Here is a 21,536-nt window from a genome sequence, read left to right as displayed (position 1 = left end):
TAGCCAGAAAAACACTCAAAAATTTCTGTTCAATCATCTGAGGAATGTGATAACTTAAAAATGTATATATTATCAATGTAGCTTGCGATAACGAACGCTGCCATATGCATTCAGAATCGTCCATTTTAACGAGCACATTGGTTCGAGCTGTAGGAATACATATACACTCAAGCAGCAGGACGTTGATTCATTAGTTCCGTCCGGTTCAATGGCGTTTTTATTGATACTTCAAAGGTTGGGTGGTTGCCCGGGCACCAGATCAAAGTTGTTGCAATGCGTTGGCCCTTGATTGCTGTCGTATGATATGATCTTACTTTAAACCGGGCTGCAGTGTAATCGTGAAGTAATCACTGGCATCAGTTAGATAATAATCAATCTTTAGTTAATGGTGGCTTGTTGAAAAATAAAACAAAGTAAGAGAGCATCATTAGTTGTGTATAAAATTTAAATTAAAAATAAAATTATGACAAAAAAGTACCGAAATGTATACTTTATTTATTGAAAATAAATTGTAGTATTTTTTGTACACCCCTAGGGTCACATATCTTAAAAATATATTAAAATAATTATCGTAAGGTAATAATAGGTAATATAAATAATAGTTTGAATAATAACTTTTTTATGTAGTTTAGTACAAAGCACAAATTTCTTTATAATATTATTGACTGACAGGGCTATTTTTAATGAATAATAAATAATTTTATAGTATAATATTTAAAAAAAAACGGAAACACCTTTTAAAAAAATTGCTTTCGGATATTTTTTGGATCTTAATCATCAAAAAATGTTTTAAAATATTTTTTAAGCTATTAAGCGCTTCTTACTAGATGTGATTAATTTAAAGAAGTTAAACAAAGCGTTTATTTGTTAAAAAATTGAGATTAATATTAACTTATTTAACTTATTTTAAAATTGAAACTAACTGCAGGATCGTAATTTAAGGAGACGCCCAGCTCGAGGTAGGTCCTGTTGCGGGTAAGAAAGAACCCTAACCAGCACAATGCGAGAGAAAATGACCATTTTCTCTCTTTGACGGGGGGAGAAAAGCACGTGAAAACTCCGCCGGTCTGACTTGCCAGCAGCTGGCTGCCCATCACTACTATTCCGGAACGTATCTGTTCCGCGTTTAAACTATGGGAGTTGCCGTGAAGGTAATGTGGACATTTGTATCGCTGTAGAGGCATGAAAAGAAAGCTAAATTTGATTTATTTTGAATTTATTATTATTATTTTATGTTTTTATTAGCAAATAGATTAAATGTTTGAGCTTTAACGACTATAAAACACGACAGAACGCAGGAAATTCATTCCCATGATGGCTCTAAACAAATCCAACATCCAACGCGGGAGGGATTGTGAACCATCCAAAGAGAGAGCACGGCACAGCACGACAGAGAGAGAGAGAGAGCAAACGTCAGTCACCCCAACGCAATTCTCAAAACATTCCCCCGCACGATCCGTTCATGCGAGCGCCAAGTTCACCCCATTCATTCCATTGGATGCTTCGCTCTCGCACACAAATGCTCTCAAACTCACCCTCGCCCGGTTCATCCGCTCGTCCAGCGGCTCGTACGCGACCGCATGGTTCACTCGCGGGCTGCTCGGGCCAGTTCAGTTTCTCGATGAACGCCGACCCGAGCGGGGGGCTTTGATTCTCGGCTGCGAGTGCGTGCGTGCGTGCGTGCCTGTGCCCCAAACAAAATAATCGCCGTGTGGTTCGATTTTATCGCGCGCGCCCCGTGTGTGTCGCCAGGTATTCCGGTTGTGTGCTCGTTGTGTGTGTGTGATTACGTGCGCGTGTATTGCTGCATCCACACAGAGTGGGATTCTAATTCGGTTTGGAGAGTGCGGTTGGTATGTGTGTGTGTGTGCCCCCAAGTGATAGCGATACAGTTTGGTTTGAGCGTTTGTGATTGATTTGCTGCACTGCACTGCACAGCCCTTTGAATGGGCGCATTGTAAATTGCCAGCCGCAACAACACAGTGTTCTTTGTGTAGGTGTGTGTGTGTGTGTGTGCGCGCGGGCCAAACGCAATTGAAAGAAAGAAGGCGCCATGTATTTACAGCAAAGTAAAGCCGGATTGAAAAGAAGACGCAGCTTCCTACCTCACCCGTGCAGATGTGTGTGTGTGTGTGTGTGCGTGATGAGTCAAAGAGTGCCAGAGCGCCATTCCAGCAAGGCCGGCAATAGCAGCAAACAACAACAACAACAACAACAACAAAATGAAACAAGAAAAAAAAGGCCGCACAAAAGTTAACTTGAAATGTTGCGAATGTTTTGCTGGCAAAGTTGTGGCGTGTTGGTGAGGCGTGTCTGGGTGTGCGTGTGCGGGGCACATACTTTGTTGAAGCCGGTTTACTCTTCCCACCGGTCCCTAATTGGATGCCACATCGGAGGGGGATGGGGGGGAGGGGCGGGAAATCAATAGGAGAGCTCAACAAAGACCGGATAAAGCACTGGTTGGAGCGCAGCCACGCGTTCAAGATCATTCATGTTTGGCGTTCTAGTGTGCACAAACTCACACACACACACACACACACACATATATACGAATAAAAGAAAGAATCTGCAAATCTCTTCTTCTGCAGCCGTCCGAGGCCGTCCAACGAACCTGACCTTTGAGTGGGATTATTGTGCATGTGTGTGTGTTGGTGTTTTTTTTATTGGTGTGTGTTCTCCATCCGTATGTGTTCTATCTGTCGGTAGTGTTCAGTCTACTGTGAAGCCACCGCAGAGGGAGAAAAAGTGAATTAAAATTGCGTTTAGCTTGTGGTTTTGTTTATGGTCCTTCGAACCGGATCAGTGACCGCGTGGCCGGCTAATGTGTGTAGCACGGTTTTTTGTTTCTCAACACAACCACAAGTATGGACACAGAGCAATTATAATATCATTTCAATGACAGCATTTGCCACACTTTGGGGGTCGTCAGAATTGAAATGATATGCTCGCAACTCTGGGAACCAAAACGCTTCCATTTGCCCAAGACCCGCTTCGTGCCTTTCCATCGCAGCAGCAGCAGCAGCAGCAGTAGGCTGGAGCAAAATCGATTCCCGGAGCCTGCTGTGATTAGACAGCAGCTTCTATTTTTCGCCTTGTGCCTGTGCGCGCTAGGGATATTGTGCTTTTGTGCGAGGAAAACCATATGGTTTCGAGGCCACCGTCTGCGGGGTGTTTTTGTTCGGTTGGGCGTTTGAAATATTTTCCTCGCCCTGTTTTTTTATTGAAGGGAGCCCACGATAATCGATATGCCTACGCAAAGTTGGTGGAAAAGCCGCCCTTTCTGCACTGTGTGTATGTGTGTGCAGTAGTGTGGTTGTGCCACCACCATAAATCAATGGGAAATATCTACCTGCAAGCAGGGCACAAGTAGCTTTATGCAGCTTTGAGTAAGCAGGAACGTCGGAATATCGAAAGAAAGGTTTGGGAACAGGTCGGAAAAAACCTTCCTCTCCCCCGAAAACGAAAACACGTTGGATGAGGGCGAGCTGAATCGTTGATGAGGCGATTTTATCGAGCGGAATTGATCGAAACATTAAGAGTTTGCTGTTGAGCTGCGACTGCTGCTACTGCAAAAAGGCTTGGAAAGCTTTATTTTTGGGTATTATTTTTAAAAGGGCAAGAAGTGGAAGCTGAAACCATTTTGCCCTACAGAAGAGAGGCTGCCAATTGAGCCCACCCTCGACACCGGCTCTCGATTGGCCCAATTTCGATACGCAAGAAAAGATCGGGGTTGCGAGAAAATCGATTCCTTGAAGCCGGATGGATTTTCCTTCTTGGGATGGAGAATTGCTTCTCCGGACAACTGTTTGCTGAAAACTTCTAGGGTTTGTATTTTTCAAAATTGCACCCAACTGCAATGCATTAAAGAGCCCCCATAAAGCATAGCAGAAGCCGGCAAACCACTCGGTCGGTTGATTGTGGGCTAATATTTGTTAAATTCCCTTTTTCCAAAGCAATTTGCCCGCGGTCCTACGATGAGCTATGGTTTTTTCTAATGCAATCAGGGAATTAGCGCAGAACTGTTTCAGAACTTGGGTGGATTCTCGGTAAAGGAGAACGAACACGGCAAATCGAATTGTAGCTCGCCAGGGGGAGAATCACGTTTCGTGTCAATCGCTCATCAGCTCGTTACGTTACGGTGTCTACGTCGGTGCTTGATCGGTATCATAAGAAGTTATTTTTATTACTTCTATCTACATTAAGTTCTTCGTTCCCTTATCCTCCCATTTTTTTCCTCACAGGACCAGAAGGTTTATGTGTGTGTACGTGTGTGCGAACGGTATTGCAGGAAGGAAGCGAGAGCAGCGTGTACGTCAGCACGTCAGGTTTGGAAAGAGTTCAGTTCATGTTTACTGAAGGTGTGCCAAAAAATAAATAAAAGCAAAAGCAAGAGAGTTTAAATAATCACATATCAGCAGCCGTGGGGTAAAAGTTTCCGAGTGTGTAAAAGTGCAGGTTGCAGTGCAATTAAAATAATAATTTTGTGTGTATTTTTTCGAATCTGATTGTTTACGAAAGAGTTGATCAAAGCAGAAAAAGAAAAAAAATCGCGTGAAAAATCCTATTTTCCCTCAGTTTTGTTTGCAAAAATAGTGTGGGTGTGTGTGTGTAAGTGCGGTTTCGTTTGTATTGTATCCTTGGCGTTTCGTGTGTTGCTGTGTGTTGTTAGTTCTCGCCGTTTCGCGTGTTATCGCGTGTGCAAGCGAAATCTTTTCCTGTTCTGGTGAAAGTTTTTTTTTTCTGGTTTGGGTTTGGTTTTGGCAAATAAAAAGCTCACGAAAAGGAAGGCGAGTGAGCGAGCGAGGAGTAGGAAGAGAGCAAGATTGAGCAATTTGATAAATAGATAAAGGTCACGCAAGGCAGAAAAGGGGTTCAAGCCCGGGCAGCCGGCTACAAGTGGAAGTTAATTGCAATTTTCCCTCAATTGGAAAAGTGCAAGTCGGCGACGGAAGGCGGTTGGTGATTTAGCAGAGTTTTGGGGAGCGTTTTCGTTCGAGCATCTATTAAAGGTGAGTAAAATATGAGTTTTTTCTATAAATAATTGAGGGCGATAATAATGGGAATTTATAAATATAAAAAGAGAATTTGTCTCTTCTTTTGTTTGAGGCCATGTTTTGTCTTCAACTTTAAATCTATTTGTCAACGGAAACCTTAATAATTGATCTATGTGTGCTCAAACGATACACAAAATACTTCAAAATATAGGGTTATACGATTCAATTTCCAATTTCAACAACATTTTCCATTGCTTGCCAGATGTTTTTCAACAGCTGTAAAATGTTCTATTTGCATCACAAATATTTTTCAGTGCTTGCACAAGATTTTCAACACATCACAAGCTGGACAGAGTTTGAGAGTTCTTTGTGATGTGTTGAAAATCATGTGGAAGAACTGAAATTTCATTGTGATGCAAATATACAGGGGCTTGAAAGTCACTTCCGAATGTGCACATAATTATTCACCACCTTCAATATGTTTTTCAACAGCTGTCAAATGGTGTATTTGATTCATAGTGGAATTTCAGTTTTTACACATGATTTTCAACACATTTCAAAGAACTTTCAAACTCTGTCCAGCCTGTGAAGTGTTGAAAATCATGCTGAGGAAATTAAAAATTATGATGATGGAAATGAAATTTCAGATTGATGTGGATTAACATGTTGAACGCGATGAATGACAATGTTTAGATTCGAAATTGATGTGGAAAACCTTGTAACACGTAACAGCTGTTGGAAAACATCTTGCAAGCGATGAAACGCTGTAACATATGATTTTAGCTATTTGTTGTAGTAGCAATTAATTATTTCTGAAAAGGCTGCAATTTTTTATCAATTTGCACACTACCTTGAATCCATTAAACATGACGTCATTTTACATGTCTCGTTATAGCTTTGGTTTCATGATAGGATCTGCTCTGAGGCTTGAGAAAAATCGAAATCTGCCTTTGAATCGATGAGATTGTAAATTGTCTGCTGTTTTTGACAGGTGAATGGTAGTACGCCCCAAATTAAATACTGCCTGAATTCAAATAATGCTTTGAACATGGCCATTTCCAAGGACAAAAAAAACCCAAAAATGTGAATTTGGCACATGCGAACGAAGCTTATGATGGTTCGATTGTTCTCCGGGGAGAACATGCTCTCCCCGAAGTGACCGGCATTCAAACGGGCCATTCTGCCAATAAAATGTGTACTGCTGGTTGCAAAAATTCCAACGCATTGTCAACTGCAACCCGGTTGTGCTGCGTTTTCGCGCATTTTAATGGAATAATTCCGATTGGCCTCCAAGTGCAAGGGGAGCGAGCCACCAACGACTGGTACAATGTACGCAAAATGCGGCTTTTCACCGTGCACGTACACCACACACACACATGCACACATAAGTACGTATGTATATTTTGTACGTCCCTTATTGGAGCCCATATGGATGTGACACGGTCAATTGCGTTTGTAAATATTTTCGTTGCCCTTTTTTTCTTGCCTCCAGCAGCAGCGCTGCGCCGGTGGCTTCAGAAAATGCACAAAAGTACAATTTGCACAAAAATACCGATACTTAAAAGCTTTGGTGCAGCACGTTTGCCGGTGGCATTGCAGGGATGCCAATTTTTTTTCCGAAATAGCGGCCGATGGGGAAGGTTATATGAAAAAAAAAAAAAAAAACATACGAACAATCATACACATTGTAGGGGCATTGCAAAAATACACATCAAGCCGAGCTTATGCTGTGCGGTGGGGCAGGTATTTGCGCAATTTTTTTTTTGTTTTTCACATTGATTTGCACCCATCAGGCTGTGCCGGGAGCACTCAGATTCGCTTTCGACAACTGGTTGCGGTTGACTTTAGTGACCCGGAATGAAGTGGAATGTGTATGGTGTTTTTGGGATGTGTTTGTTGCCCACTCCTCCTGCCCGCTGAAGGGTTTTTCCTTCCATTTCTTTTGCACACATTTACGCACCGGTGGGCATTTTGGTGCGAGCGAGGCGGATTTTGCTGCTGATTTTCGGTTTGCAGCTTTGGGTTTGCATTGGATGGGCTGTGTTGATTTTTGAACGTGCCTTAATCAGCCACGAATCAAGAGGAAATGTCTGTTTGTGAGCTTTCAAGCATACTTAATTTGAAGTTACAAAAAAAAAACTTTGAAGCGTGATTTATAAATCAAACCAATGCGAGTCAATCAATAAAGTTATATTATGATTGAAAAAATATCACGAATTAATTGAAAACATAAATTAAAATAACTCAACCATAAATGGTGATTTTTTACGCATGAAAGAATCATTAGCAAAGGATAACACAATTAATGGACGTCGAGTAGCTTGACGTCAATGACGTCACTGTTGTTTTTTAATTTTATTAAAGCAACAATGTACACATCATTGCATACCTGTAGGCGCATTATTCAGATTTTTCATAACGATGACTGTTAGCAGAGCCGGATTTATCCATCTCGAGACCCTAAGTGAGGGATCCTATTTTCCCCAGAATTTTTGTTCTCATTTTTATGATTTTTTTTATGAATACCAGATACATAATCCCTAATGAACCAATGAACCAAACAATGAAAAGATATACTGTCATTATTGAAACTCCAGATTATTCATATTTCAGCACTTATCTAGCTTGATGCAGTTACCCAGACCATGGCCAATTTGACCACTGTAACGATCTGTCGATTAGTTTAGTACATTTAAAAGGCATAGTCGGAAAACATAACCGCTATATCGATTTTTACTATCTTGTACTTCTGATTATCCTATACTCGCGAATTTGTGGACTTGTCGTCTGTGCAATCGACACCAACGACGAAGCTCTTAGCACATTAAATTAAACGTCCCAGAAGCTTTTTCATACTTTCTTACCATGAGAGGTTTTATAGCTAATATGGAAGAGTGCGAAAGTATGTCAAGTTATTCATCGACTTCAACAATCAGCTCCAAAGTAACATCTTTTAATTGCGATAAACGTTATCAATTATACATTATACACATTTCCTTATAAGAATATACTACTTTGAGAATGATTGAGTTTTTCTTTCATATGTGCTTTTATAGAAAAAGCAATCGCTTATAAAAGAGAACTAACATGTGGAGATGTAGCTCGGGGCCCCCTTTGGGTAAAGGCTCCCCGCGGCCGCTCAGTCCGCTTATAGGAAAATCTACCTCAGACTGTTAGAACACATTTTATTTCAAGATTTCCATTCCTGTTTCAATATTGGGGACTATTACGATTCGTACTAGATTTTTCATACGAAGGAAGACATTTCCCGACTGCAATAATGTCTACATTTCATGCAAAAACACGTTCCATTCTACAGTATTTTAATTTTATAAAAAAGAGTAGTAAAAAAACAATTCATTCCATTTTCCGAGCTGGGCTATGGTATACGCATTTAGTATCATTTTGTGAAAGGAGCTATTTTGAATTTAATTTTGAGCGACTTTGAGTCGCCTAACGAAGTAAGTGCCTTTTATTAGGTAGTACATATTTCCTTCACGAAATGATGTACGTCCAATTGTATTCGTCTGAGCACAAATCTTTGTTTATTTTTATCGCTTATTGATTTATTCAACTGATTAAGACGACGTGAGCACCGCAAAATCTATTAATAGCCTGTCAATCGGTCATTGAGCGTGATGCAGCTGTGGAGGATTTCCCAACCATGCAAACGACCCGGCCAAGTTCGGCTACACATCATTCTATCATAATTATTATCTATCCGGCACCCAAAACCCCATTATCATTGCCCATGTCACCAGCACGAGCGGGTTACATTTCCCTAAACGTCCCCACGAATGTCCAACGATATTGTCACTTGTGCGGCGTGTGCGTATGGCGGAAAACAGTTGTGGAAAACATGAAAGCTCGCGCTTTTCACACCGCCGGAGATCGTAATTTGTCGCCCAACAGTCCCCCTCCACACATGCGATGTGTCGAAACCGCAAAACCAGCGCAAGAACACAAGAAGCTTAAATGACAACCGGGTGCGGGATCCACCCCAAAAGTGCCCCATTCGGTATCTTCCTAATTAGCGCAAAACCCCATCTTTAGCGGACAGCATTGTCACGACCTGCTCCATTGCGGGACGGGTGACGAACGATTATGCCCCGCGGGGAATCTGGACCATTCCGAGCTACCCTTCGCACGAAATGAACCAAACATGACTTGTGTGTGTGTGTTGTGAAACGTAGCCAGGGGAGACAGGGCTTTTCGGTCAAGGTTAGCGAAAGAGCGAAACCAGCTAATCTCCGGGGTGATTTATTTCAGCCGCCCCGGAATGGATTTGACTTGAATTTATGCACCACAGCAAGGGATGGGGGTACTAGCTTGTATTTGCAATTAGTCATAAGCCATTGAATTGTTCCTTATTATCTGTCGCGCCATATTAATGGCACTTTTGCTGAAGGACGCTTCAGCGCGTCCACTTCGGGCACACTTCGGCCGGTTTCGCGCTGAGCTCACTTTGACGCCTGGCTCGAGAGCGCACTTTCCCATTTGGCCGTTGTTGTGTTGCCGTGGGTTTATTCTACAGTTTATTTTCTACCCTTTTTTTGCTACCCTGCTTGTGTTCTTTATTCCCGGTCTCGCTCGTAAACAGTGGGATCAGTGCAAAGTGCAATTAGTCGATTAAGCGCACGCCTCCATTTATCCGTTTTTTGCATTGAATGGAAGTAAATCAGGATTGCCTCGCTTGTCCCGAGTGTGTGTGTATGTGTGCAGCATGCCGGTCATTAATCGAACGCCAGTGTGACATGACGTTTACTGCCTTTATGAGTGATTTTTACGCTGCTCCACGCAGCCCGTCGACTAATCGATGTGTCAAACGCAGTTGGCAGTTTAAATTGTGCGACGCCATATGCTTGCACTACACTCCTCAGGGAGAGAGAGAGAGAGTGCGGAAAGTTCATAAGTTAACATCACTGACCATGCCTGTAATAGAACGCCGTGTGGTCATCGCATAGGCCTTGTGACAGAGAAACAGCACAAAAAAAGAAACATGGAGCAGCCACGGTCGATGGCTAGAAATAACTCATGCACTGTGCCCATGCGACGACGGTGCGCATCGATCGATCGGGTCGCCACAATGAAGGTCCGCTGTTGCATAACCGTCCGACCTACCTCAACGCGTGTGTCGTAGGCGCAAAGTTTCGTTGCACATGGTTGGCTCCGGTGTCCCTTTCGGTGCCGTTGCAGAAAACCGGGTTCATATTGTGCCGGTTTTAGCACTTCCGTGCTTCGCTGCCTGCTCCGCTATTGGTACAAATTTTGCAGGAAAAAAGACGCCACCGGCTACCAGCGCTACCTGCCCTAACGTTTGACTAATAAAAAAGTCAACACCTAATGAAATGTAAACAGTGCGGGCATGGGGGGGGGGGGGGGTTGACACGGACCCGCACACACACGGGTAGTGTGCAAAAGCCAAGGTCCAGTAGTAAAGAAGCCGCTCGCTTACGGTGTTTGAGTTCGATGCTTGTTCGGAGGGCTTTGTTGTAATGGAAGTCCATCGTTGTTGCACTATTTGGCATGGAAATGTGTGTGTTTGTGTGTGTGAGAGCGGATGTTAATACAAACACCGGTTTTACTTTGTATCTTTCACATTTTTTTTATGCTTGTACCTTATCTTGAGTTAAAACAAATATGTCCCTTATGTGGAATTCGGTACTCTTTAGCGATTACTAGAAAAAATATTGAAAAATAACGAATTTAACGCGTTGAAGGCATTAAGAAACTCTAGTAAGAATTCTAAGAATAAGAATAGACTACAGGATTTCAGTAGCTATGATGGGTGTAGATATCTTTGGCGATTAGCAGATAGGGAGTTAGTCCTGCTAAGGACTTTGTATGAGTTGCTAAGTATCTTTTGACTCCCTAGCTGTCCTATGAAGATTTGTCAAAGTACACTCAACAGATCGACCTGTAGTAATTTATGGACGTTGTGCTGACGAGGTGTTTTGTAACAGATGTCACATATTACAGGGGTTTCCGAGTCAGTTCAAATTGCTATTTCATTTTTCAAAGCGCTTTTAAATAGCTGTCAAATGTCACATGTTAACCCATCACATTACTTTTGTAGTTCTTCCACCTAATTTTCAACACGTCTCTAGCTTATTTACGTTCTTTGACAGTTCTTTGTGATGTGTTGAAAATCATGTGTAAGAAGATGCAAGTACAATTTGTGACAGCTGTTGACAAACATCTTGCTGGTGGTGAATACAGGGTTTTCTAGGTCAGTTTCGAATGTAAACATTGTTATTCACCGAATGCAAAATGTTGTTCCAGTCATCCAGCTGGTATTTCATTTCCATCAAAATAATTTTTAATTTCGTCAGCATGATTTTCAACACGACACAAGGTGGATTAAGTTTGACAGCTCTTTTTGATGTGTTGAAAATCATGAGTAAAAACTGAAATTTCATTTTGAAACAAATAAACCATTTGACAGCTGTTGAAAAACATATTGAAGATGGTGAATAACAATGTTTACAATATGACTGACTGACTACTGACTAGGAAACCCCTGTAATGATGTTGGTCATTGAGAAGTGGATTTGAAAACCCTGCATATTTGCATCGCAATAATTTTCAACTACTTTCACATGATGTTCAAGCTGTTCTTTATGATGTGTTAAACATCACGTGGAAGTACTGACATTTTGTTATAATGCCTGTACAGTTTATGCATTTCTACTTCCTATCGGCATTGGAAAATATTTATGTGAAATTAAATTTAATTATACATGCCGCACAAAACATTGTCCATATCTATAACCAAAAAATCATGTTAGAAACTAACAACAATCAATTGGAACAGGATATACGTGTAACTGCATAGCATCCACAAGTTATTGTTACTTTAATCTGTATTGGGCCTTGGTATCTATTCATGAGCATAATCATGATCAAAAAAATTGTAAAGAGTAAACCAACATTATCTATTGTTAAATAATACTTAAATGCAGCAAAAGATCATGAAAAAATACCTTTTGCACAGTGTTTATTAACTCTCTCGCACACAAAGGCAGCGCTCTGCACTTTACATTTCATAATCATTGTTTTATGTGAACTCCACCTCCAGCGCTTTACATTTCATTGAATAATAACATTCCCCATTTACACCATTACCATTACGGTGGCCCCATCCTCCTCTCGCACTGACACCAAAACCATCTCCTGCGGCCCGGTGTTGTTTTCTTCGCCCTAAGATTCCCCCTTCGTCGCGAATCCCCGCCCATCGAGCCGCCCGGGCCAATTCGCTTGAATTACTCGTAAAAGCTTTAGCCGAAGATAGGAGCGCATGCATAAGTAATGGAGGTGTTAGCCAGAGTTATGGCAGAACCTTACCCCACGAGCCGGCTGCTACTACTGCAGTCGCTTTGCAGGTCGCCTGCAGTACACTACCCGCTTAAGTGCGCTGCTGCTGCATGTTTATAACTTCTGCTTGGATGCGACGAAAAATGGCTCTCCAGCTTCGCTCCGCTTCCGTGTGGCTGTACCTATGCGTTTTTCGCCCGCTGTGTGCCGTGTGTAAGGTTAAGAATATTTCTGCAGCTTTCGGTGCGGAAAGGCAGCCCTATTGTACGTGTGAAGCGGGGCGGACATTTGCTTTCTGGCCCGAGACGGAGTTTTGTTTGCTTGTCCTCCGAAAAGGGGAAAGTAGTCGCTGGTTAATCCTAACCGATAGTTCCGTAAGATGTCGATTTTGCATGAAAGAGTGGAAAGAAAGTGATCCAAGCTGTGAAGCAAGCGACTCGAAGAAAACGAACCTCTGCTCCCTGTATCTCAACCCCGGGAGCGGGTATGTTAAGCCGTAGCTAAACTGGAACCATTGTTAACGAAGGCATTGCTGCTGCTGCTGCTGCGGAGGTAAACTCGGTCAAGGCGTAAAGACGAACACACACTTTGGAAGTTCTTTCCGATGTTCGATGTGTTTACCGGTACACCTGCCGCCCGTGCCGTGGGGAAATCAGTGGGTAACGGGAGGTAAGGGACCGGAAAGTTTAACCAATAACCAGAACCAGAAAAATCGGTGACGCTGGTGGCACTTTGGCTCACCTGAAGCAATAAGCTTGGGCTCCGTAGCAGAAACCCTAAGGCCAAGTACACATCGAGCCTCTGTTAGTCGTGTTAGTCTCGGGAAGATATCGAGTGGTTCCGTTTTGTCGATTTGACTGGCTTCCAAAAGGCACACAAAAAGAAATGAGTTAGTCGGAACTTTTGAATCATCTGAATAACACAACAAAAAAACACCCATAGGCAATACAAAACAGACGATAAGAAACGTTCGTACCGAATCTAAGTTTGCCGTTGCGGGCAGAGCAGTCGGTGCAAAAACGAAAACGGCCCAACGGCTTGTTTAGTTTCTTGCCGAACAAAACTAAAACCCCATGCCCATGCACCACTTGCGAACAATTTCGATAGTGGTTTGTTGACAGGTCGGTGTACCGTTGGGGGGTGGCTGAGGAGGGTTGGCCAGTTAAGAAGTTGCTGCAAAACTTGTGCTATGCCAAAGTGGTTTGGCCCGTACTGAGGGCCCTTTTTTTCGGTACGACGTTCTTTTCGCATTGTTTCTGGGAAGCTTGCGGGCAGGGGGAAAAACTTCCGAAGAAAGCATTGTGAACGGGGGGAGTATCAGTGATGTTTCGTTTAAATATTTAGCACACCGGCATGGCACGGGGCCGGACCAGGACTGTACGGGCAACAAAGTTGCCCACAAGGAATCGAAAAGGCAAAACGGTTTGCAGCGATTGTTTAAAGTGTTTCTAATAAAGGAGTTTTTAGCCTAATGGGTAACGGTGGCATAAGTGTGACCAGTTGACAAGTGCTGCCGGTGTGACAAGGGCACTTGCTTTAATTGGTTTCTGAACTGGTTCGGGGAACGCACTTTACGGTATTGCGAGAGGACCTTTCATCATGAAATTCATTTTGTCCATTAATTTATATTTCCTTTAAAATATTTAAAAAAAGCAAAATATTAAATATTGTTTAAAATTATTGTGTAAAACCTACCAACAATTTCTCTACACAAAACCTTACTATCTTAATTCAATTATTTTGTGGTCTCGTTCCTACTAAAACTCGTTCACCTCAACTGGCCCGTCCAGCTGGCTGGGTGTGCACACGTCGAGGAAATAATCAGTAAACAACGATTACGAAGCGAATGGGTGCGCAGATAAAGCAAAAAAAAGCGAACGAACTAAACGCCTTGAGCAATTTAACGCTAGGTTGACTGCACCGGCAGCCGCTAATTTGGTGTCATTTTTCACACGGAACCGATAACCTGACCTGCTAATTATCTGCCCGGCGCCCCGGTTAAGCTGTGGCTTGCGGTGTCGAACCGCTGATATTGGGTGCGTTAGTCAAATGAGGTAAGGGCGGTATCAAATAATCTGCATTATTATTTATTTCGCTCGCGAAGATAAGGTTGTTGGCAGTTTATTTTTAAGATTAAGATGTCCGGTAGATGGAAGAATTCTACGTATAACATTTTTAAACGCAAAATTTGCAATATTTAGTCTTATTTTTATTGACATCGTTTCATTTAATTCCGTATTGCAGTGCAGATTGCATATATTCAGGCTCCAATTGGATTATGCTAAAATGTTGCCTACATTTAGGAGCATTACATTTCAATATTAGATTTCAAACTCACTGGGAACTCAAAAACTAAGAAAAATAAAGCAAATATTCTCGAAATAGTTCAACCATCACCAATCATCATAAATAATGATAAAAAAGCACATTAAAATGCCGAAAAGCTATCTCTACCGCATGAACAATATTTTTCTCGTTTTTTCTCACTTGATTAGCTCATCCTTTCGTGTTTGTAGGTAAGTTTTGTGCAAACATTCAAACTCATTTACGAACCGTACTCATCGTTCATACACTGCCCTTTGTTCAAAACTTTTTCCACTTTATCAACTTTGTTATCGTATTTTTTGTTTTGTGTGTGTTTGGCCTCACAAATCCATTCACCGGTATGTAAAGGACTGTGCCGCTCGAGTGTAAAATAGTTTTCATTAGCCGCTCGTAGCGTCGCTCGGCAGTGTAGCTGTGTTGAAACTTTGCCAACAGTCGGGCCGATTCGGGTCAGAACCTGGGACCGGTCGGTAGCAAAAGTCACAACCCGAACGTTGCAAATGTGTGTTGCACACACACACACGCACACACCGAACAGGCAGCAGAGGATAATGTGCCGTAATTGGATAATAAGTGTGTCAAACAGCCACACCAATTATAGCTGTTTTGTGATCGAGTTTGGCGTGCATGCATGAATTCAGGCGCTTAAAAGTGTGCATTTTGTTGTTTCGTTTTGTACAAAAGTGTGCATTAGGTTGAAAGAGGATTTTTGTCTTTGCGTTTCATCGTAGAAAACTGTTCTGAAAACGTGACAAATAGTATTATAGCTCTCGTTATCGACGTTATTTTTCTTTTTGCTTAAAAAAACACCTTTTAATCCCTGCGTTGATCTTCCAGGAATTATTTCGCCGATAAAAGCTCCCATGAAGTTGTTCAGCTTACCGAACGGTTCAGCTGCTTGGGGCTGGCTTGGGGCGACAGCTGCACCAGGACATGAGCTGCTGCGGCGGTAAAAAAAGGTGCTATTAAAACATGTTCCGCTCACATAGCTTCAGGTAGTAAAGATTGCATAAAAACAGGCGCTACCGCTATCTGCCAGACAGACGTTTGATGCGCACGAATCCGTCCACTATGCGCTGCTTTGTTTCAGTGGTTCGTTTTTTATTGCGCTTCCGTTTTTTTATTGTGCTGAATGCTTTCTGGTTGGATTTTTTATTTATAAATTGCACCTTCAACCGATAGCAGCCAATAATCGACGCTTTTCATGGGGCCCCGCTTTCCTCCGTGTGCTCCAAGGGAGTTGTGTGAAATTCGCAAAAAAAAGAAAAACAAAACACATTTTATGTCCATTCCCTTGCGGTGTTTTACTTCTGATCTGATTTTGCACTCCCGCGCAAAGGGCGCAGTGTTGTTTTTAAAAAATTGAATGTAAAAAATTGATCACCTTTCACGTGCCCCAACGCGTTCTGTGTGTGTGTGTGTCTCGGTGGTTTTTGTTTTGCACCGCCTCTGCCGCACCATGCCGTGTAGCAGCCCGGCCAGGACATTAATGCGTGTTTTTATTTGCTCGATAACGATTTGGCGATGATTGTCAGCAGTTTCGTGCCACGCCGGGATGGGTCAAAGTTTTGGTGCGTTGTATCGTTTTACTTCCCTTCGCGTTATGTGTGTGTGTGCCGGTGGGAAAATTTTAATGTTACAAAATTTAGGATCCCTTCACGCGACCAGCACGCAGTCAGCAGTGGGAGAATATCGAAGCATGACAGAATGAAAATGGTGCGCCGGCGTCGAAAAACGATCGCACAGGGAATTATGAAGCATAAAGCACCGTCACAGGCATTTCCATTCGCCTCGTCTAGACAGTCGCGTTTGCCCGGTGCGTTGCAGGTCGGTCGCTGCTCGCTAATGTCAAGTGGGGAGTATGGGATGGGCTGCAAAAAAAAAAAAAAAATGAAAAAGCAATGACCTCGGAACCAAAGTCCCACCGGATAATTGGTCGGTTCCTGCTGTTTTTTGGGTAGGGCCAACACTACCGGTACTGTTTTTTGTCGTTTAAAATTGTATATGCCCCGTTTCTGGCTGCTGTCCTTTTCAAAATTCGCGCTGGAAAGGATGGAACGACCATGTGCGTGTTTGTGCGTGCTATTATTTCATTTCTTGTTTTTGGAACTTTGCTTTTTTTATTGTCTGCTGCGAGACGGAACAAACAAGCTGCCAAAATGGTTTCAATTTTGGACCTGTCAGAAAGCAGGAAACGTCTATCGGGAAAATACCGGCCAGAGATAAATACTGGTGTACAAAAAAAAAAAAACATAATGGTAGAAGCAAGCGAAACAGACAACAAAACTATATTTTACGCTTCCCCCGTGCCTGTTAGATGTCTTTAAAAAATAGATAACCCGAAGCGGCACACTGAGCGCCTGTTGGGCAGAGTTTAGCAACATACCGGGCCACTTTTGCGAATTGGATGCTTTAAGAAGAGTGCAATGGTTTCCTTACAGTTTTGTTGGCAGGCTGGGGCGCTCGCTCTCTGTCTCGGGTGTTTTGTTGGCTTTGCGTTCCGGAAGATAAGAAATAAGCAATAAAATAATGGTGCGGACGGTCGTAAAGTTGGAAAATCATTATTGCTAGAATCTTTACGTAGGAAAGGATGATAATTGGTTTTTACTTTTACATTCGGATGAGCGGTAAACACTGTTGTTTGATTTTTTTTCATTTTTACTGCTCTGTTAGGGCCTAACTCGTCGTTTAGCTAGGCAAATGGTAAAAAGGGTGAAAATCATGTTTGTTTGCGTTTAAAATTAGCCTTAAGAATATTGATTCATCATGTTCCCTTTAATCATGCTGAAGGAAGCTTATAAATGATGAGGTGCATACAAATTGCATACATTTAGGCGTTTTTCTACTTTGATTGTTTTTAATCGTACATTGAAACATGGCGGGATTTTTTTTTCTTTTTTAATAGCCAAACCCTTCATGCTAAAAATTTCAAAACTATTCCAAAGATTTTAATTGTGATGTTATTGTTAGTGCGGATAAAAGTTCTGAAAGATTTTTTTTTAAACACAATTAACCGTAGCCCAGGAAAGGTTTTCACACCGCTCTCGAAATGTGGCTTGAATATTCATAATAACCCACGCCAGGTAGCTCAGCAAATCGCTCATTAACACCGAAAGAAGCGCTAAGCGTGTAATAAAGTGGCGAAATAATCACGCCACTCAGGTACGCGTTAATTGCCCCGACGAAAGGAACAAATTGACTGTCTAACTGGTTGTCATAAATCGGGACGCGATCGATAATTATAATCGTGCCGTGGTTAGTTAGCCAGCTCCCGAGCGAGTGAAGCTGAATGTGACCAAAGTACTAATAGTTAACGCTTCTAACCACTGCAAACTGCACACCCTGCGGGACGGCCGGCGCCCAGTATATAGATCACGCAATAAAGTGCAAACTCACGCGTCCCTTTCGCATCCGTCAAAGGGTGGGAAGTGCAGCATTTCATTAGCCACGCAGTGCACAAACTGCGCGAGGCACTTCCACGAGCCGGACGCTAATGCACACGCGTAGTACGTGCCTAGCGTGGTGCGATGGGGGTGCTCCCTGTACGCACTCACGCACCCTGCAAAAGGTGGTGGTTAATAGTTATCATTATGGAAATATATTACCCAGCACGCGCGTCCGGGAATCGTTATCGTTTCCGGGCGCCCGTTTTTGGTGAATATTGTGAAGTGGATTGTAAATTGCTTTAGCCTTGATGGGCCGGATTCATATTATCGGTGGTTGGACAGAACTAAAGCTTCGCTGGTGGTATACCGTGCCAATCAATAGGGTGTGTTGTGCTCATGAAATGGATAAAACGCAAACATTTTCATAAAACAGAATAGAAAACAATATATGAAGCTCGACTCACTGTTTGGAATCAGTTGATCGATTTTTTTAAATTCATCGCACATGTATGCTATCGCTTGTTCATCTCAATATCCAGGAAAACAAGGAGCTAGATTCGGTGGATGAAAATTGAAGCATTTGCTAACAATTGGTAATCATCGTACTCAATCGTTTGGTTTTCGTGTGTGTTTTTGTTTGAAAGCCGTGCGAAAACACAAGCACTCTCTCGATACAGTTTCCACCGATCAGCACATCAGCACAAACTGCTGGCGCGGAGTCACAAAAACCGGGCGATGCAAGAGACCGGAAACTGATTGTTTACGCTCAAGTACGTGCAAAATGAGCTGAACGGAATGTATATTTGTGCATAAGAGGAATTTGCGATTGTGTGTGTATGGGTGAGTGAGCCAGTGTTTGACGGTGCAATGGCGATGATCGTGAATTGCATCGTGGAAATGCACTCGTCAGCTGGCCCCTTATGGCCTGGTTGTGCATCCATTAAGCCGGGCAGTTGGGACAAGTGCCACAGGATTGGAAGGCATTTGCTTATGTGTGTGGTTGCGTGAATAATGCAATTGCCGTGCGTCTGTTTGTTTAGTTTTTAGAGAAGAATATGCTTATGAATGTGTAGTAAATGATTAATTGAATAACTAGTAAGCATTAGAATTATGCTCATAAGCAAGCTGATTCTCAAGCTGATAATTCTAACAATAGGAGTGGCTGGAGAAAGAGCATTGAATAAATTGAAGCATTGGCCTGTCAAACTGTCAGACTATAAAAAAACATTAAAAATGCCGATAAAAAAAACCGATAATTCCTCGTCTTGCACTTGTTGATCGGCAACTTCTTGTTTTTTGTGACTTGAAATGAACATTATCAATTGTTTCTTTAATTTTAGTGAAAATCTTTAAAAGCTGTTATTTTAAATATTATTATTTTCCCCTTTTTATTATTTGCTTCTTTTCATCAGTGTTTTAGTCTTTGTTTTATTATCGATTTCTTTTTGTCTCAAATACTCTTTCAATTTATAGTTCTATTGATTTGTTTAAACCCTTTTGATTTTTTTTTCAAATATTGGAGCCCTTCACGATTGTAGTCAGTTTTTTGTATGGAGCTTGACAGTTGCAGGCTGAAATCATGTAAACACTCCATACAAAACCACACATAAAACTAGCCTGCAATTTTCAGTCTAGAATATTCTACCCTCAAAGCTAGAACTAGATTCGAGTACCTGCTCGAAAAATGGCAAAAAAAGGTGGTGTTTACATTTATCCCAAGGTGCATTAAAAAGATCTGGTGATGGAATCCAGAATCAAAGTTTATGTAGTCAAGGGTGTCTTTTAGTATGTTTTTTATAACCAAATTTTAATATCACTTTTTGACAGGATGGCTGAAAATGGTTGTTCAAACAAGCTTTCTGGAGGCTTGACGAATACACAAAACGCTCTTAAAATCTTCATTCAGAAGCAGAAGCGATAAAAATCAGCCTTTTAAATGCATACACCCTGGGATAAGCCCACCTGTACATTATACTCACTTAAATAGCTGCTCGAAAACTGCCATAGAATGCAAACAGCTGACAGGCTGAAATTTCAGCCAACCAACTTAAAACGGAAAGGACCCCATTAGTTGTGTATTTTCATTTTTTTTTCATTTTCATTTTTGACAGTTCATATGTCAAATCAGTACAATTTGCTCCAACAATTGTCGAATTGAATTATTGTTAAATGATTGAAATTGCTAAAAAGTAAAAAAATGTCCAATCTACTATACGATTTGTATTAAATGTGTAACTGAGTACAAATAAGCACTAAATGTGATCAAAAAACAACATTTATCAACAATATTTAGGCTTGTTTTTACATTTCACACTCTTTCGACAGCTTTCGCTTTGGGTGATTTGTGATCTTGATTTAATTATTGTTCCGCCGTACAGATACTATTTTATATTTACTACTAAAGAGTCTGTTTTAACACAATGTCGCTTTTAAGTAACATTACCATTGATAACGTTTCATTATCACTTTCTAATTAAAACGAAATCACCACATTTCCAATAAATTACTTCCCACATTGCTCGTACCCAGAGAATCCTGGACAGTCATTGGTATGGACGTGCAGGGCACGGTTATAATTACATATCATGTTGAATTCCACGTTCACATGATACACGTACGTACACTCCACGGCGTAACCTGTCCGGCGCATCGCCCGAACAGTGCGCGCGCCCTTCAAACTTTGCAAATTGTTGCACATTGGAACACCCCGTTCGAGCAGCTGGAGCAGTGTGTTTACTCAATTGAATTTGTTTCCATCCCGGTCGCATTTATTCCAGAGCAGGGTCGGTGCTGCAGAAGAAGTACCCGAATGAGCTCGCTCTATCGTTCCACCCCTTGTGAGGCTGATGGGATTGATTCCACTTACTGAGGCTGAGGTCCACCGTGAGATCAGGTACACGAGTTTCGGGGGGAACCGTGGCTGGCTGGTGTTGTGCAATCGTGCCAATGGTGCCACCTTCGACAAACGTACAGCTCTTTCGGTGCCAACATTCGGTTGCCACACGAATTGCGCAGGCTACAGTTCCTGCAAATTTGCTCCATCGTAGTTTAATGTGTGTTTGAGGCGCGAAGAAGCTTCAGCTTCCGATACGAAACGGGCTGTGTTGGGATGGACAAGACAGCACGCAAGCAAGCTGCCGTGTTGGTGTCGTTTTCAGCGATTGGAAAATTACCTCTGTGCGACCAGTGTGTGTATATTTTTGTTCGCCACCACACTTTTCCCTGGGATCATGCATCGCATACGCCACTTCAACCATTTCCAGGATACTTTTATGCATTGCGTAAATGTATGCATGCGTGTGTGTGTGTGGATGCTTTTTGGTGTTTGTTTGGCGTTGCACTTGTTTTCCCCTTACCAGACCGATAGTGCCTCGTTGTCTGACGAGCTCGCTTCCGAATGTTAGTTCATTTGCATACATTATCAAATTTAAATTGCATCCATTGCAGTCAACTGCAACGACGGACGACAGACGTCCCTGGGGGAGCTGGAGGTGATAGTACCCTTGCCAAGCCGCTC

The 21,536-nt window shown here is 42.1% G+C and overlaps 1 protein-coding gene across 3 annotated transcripts in view; it reads left to right on the top strand.

Moving 5' to 3' along the window:
* Nucleotides 1-1,628: 1,628 nt before the first annotated feature.
* The window catches only part of LOC121598570 (fat-like cadherin-related tumor suppressor homolog), a 166,394-nt gene continuing 146,486 nt past the window's right edge, over nt 1,629-21,536 (top strand). Inside the window, exons 1-2 of one of the 3 annotated variants that reach the window (XM_041925592.1) lie at nt 1,629-1,752; nt 4,242-5,009. The gene's annotated coding sequence lies outside the window, so the exon portion shown is untranslated. Of the gene's footprint in view, nt 1,854-4,241; nt 5,010-21,536 lie in introns of all 3 variants that reach the window. The other 2 variants (XM_041925593.1, XM_041925591.1) reach the window with 2 other exon arrangements.

This window comes from Anopheles merus, chromosome 3L, assembly GCF_017562075.2.
Source record: "Anopheles merus strain MAF chromosome 3L, AmerM5.1, whole genome shotgun sequence".
NCBI lineage: Eukaryota > Metazoa > Arthropoda > Insecta > Diptera > Culicidae > Anopheles > Anopheles merus.
The sequence above is the reverse complement of the archived record's forward strand: the minus strand, read 5'-3'. Positions and strand labels throughout refer to the sequence as shown.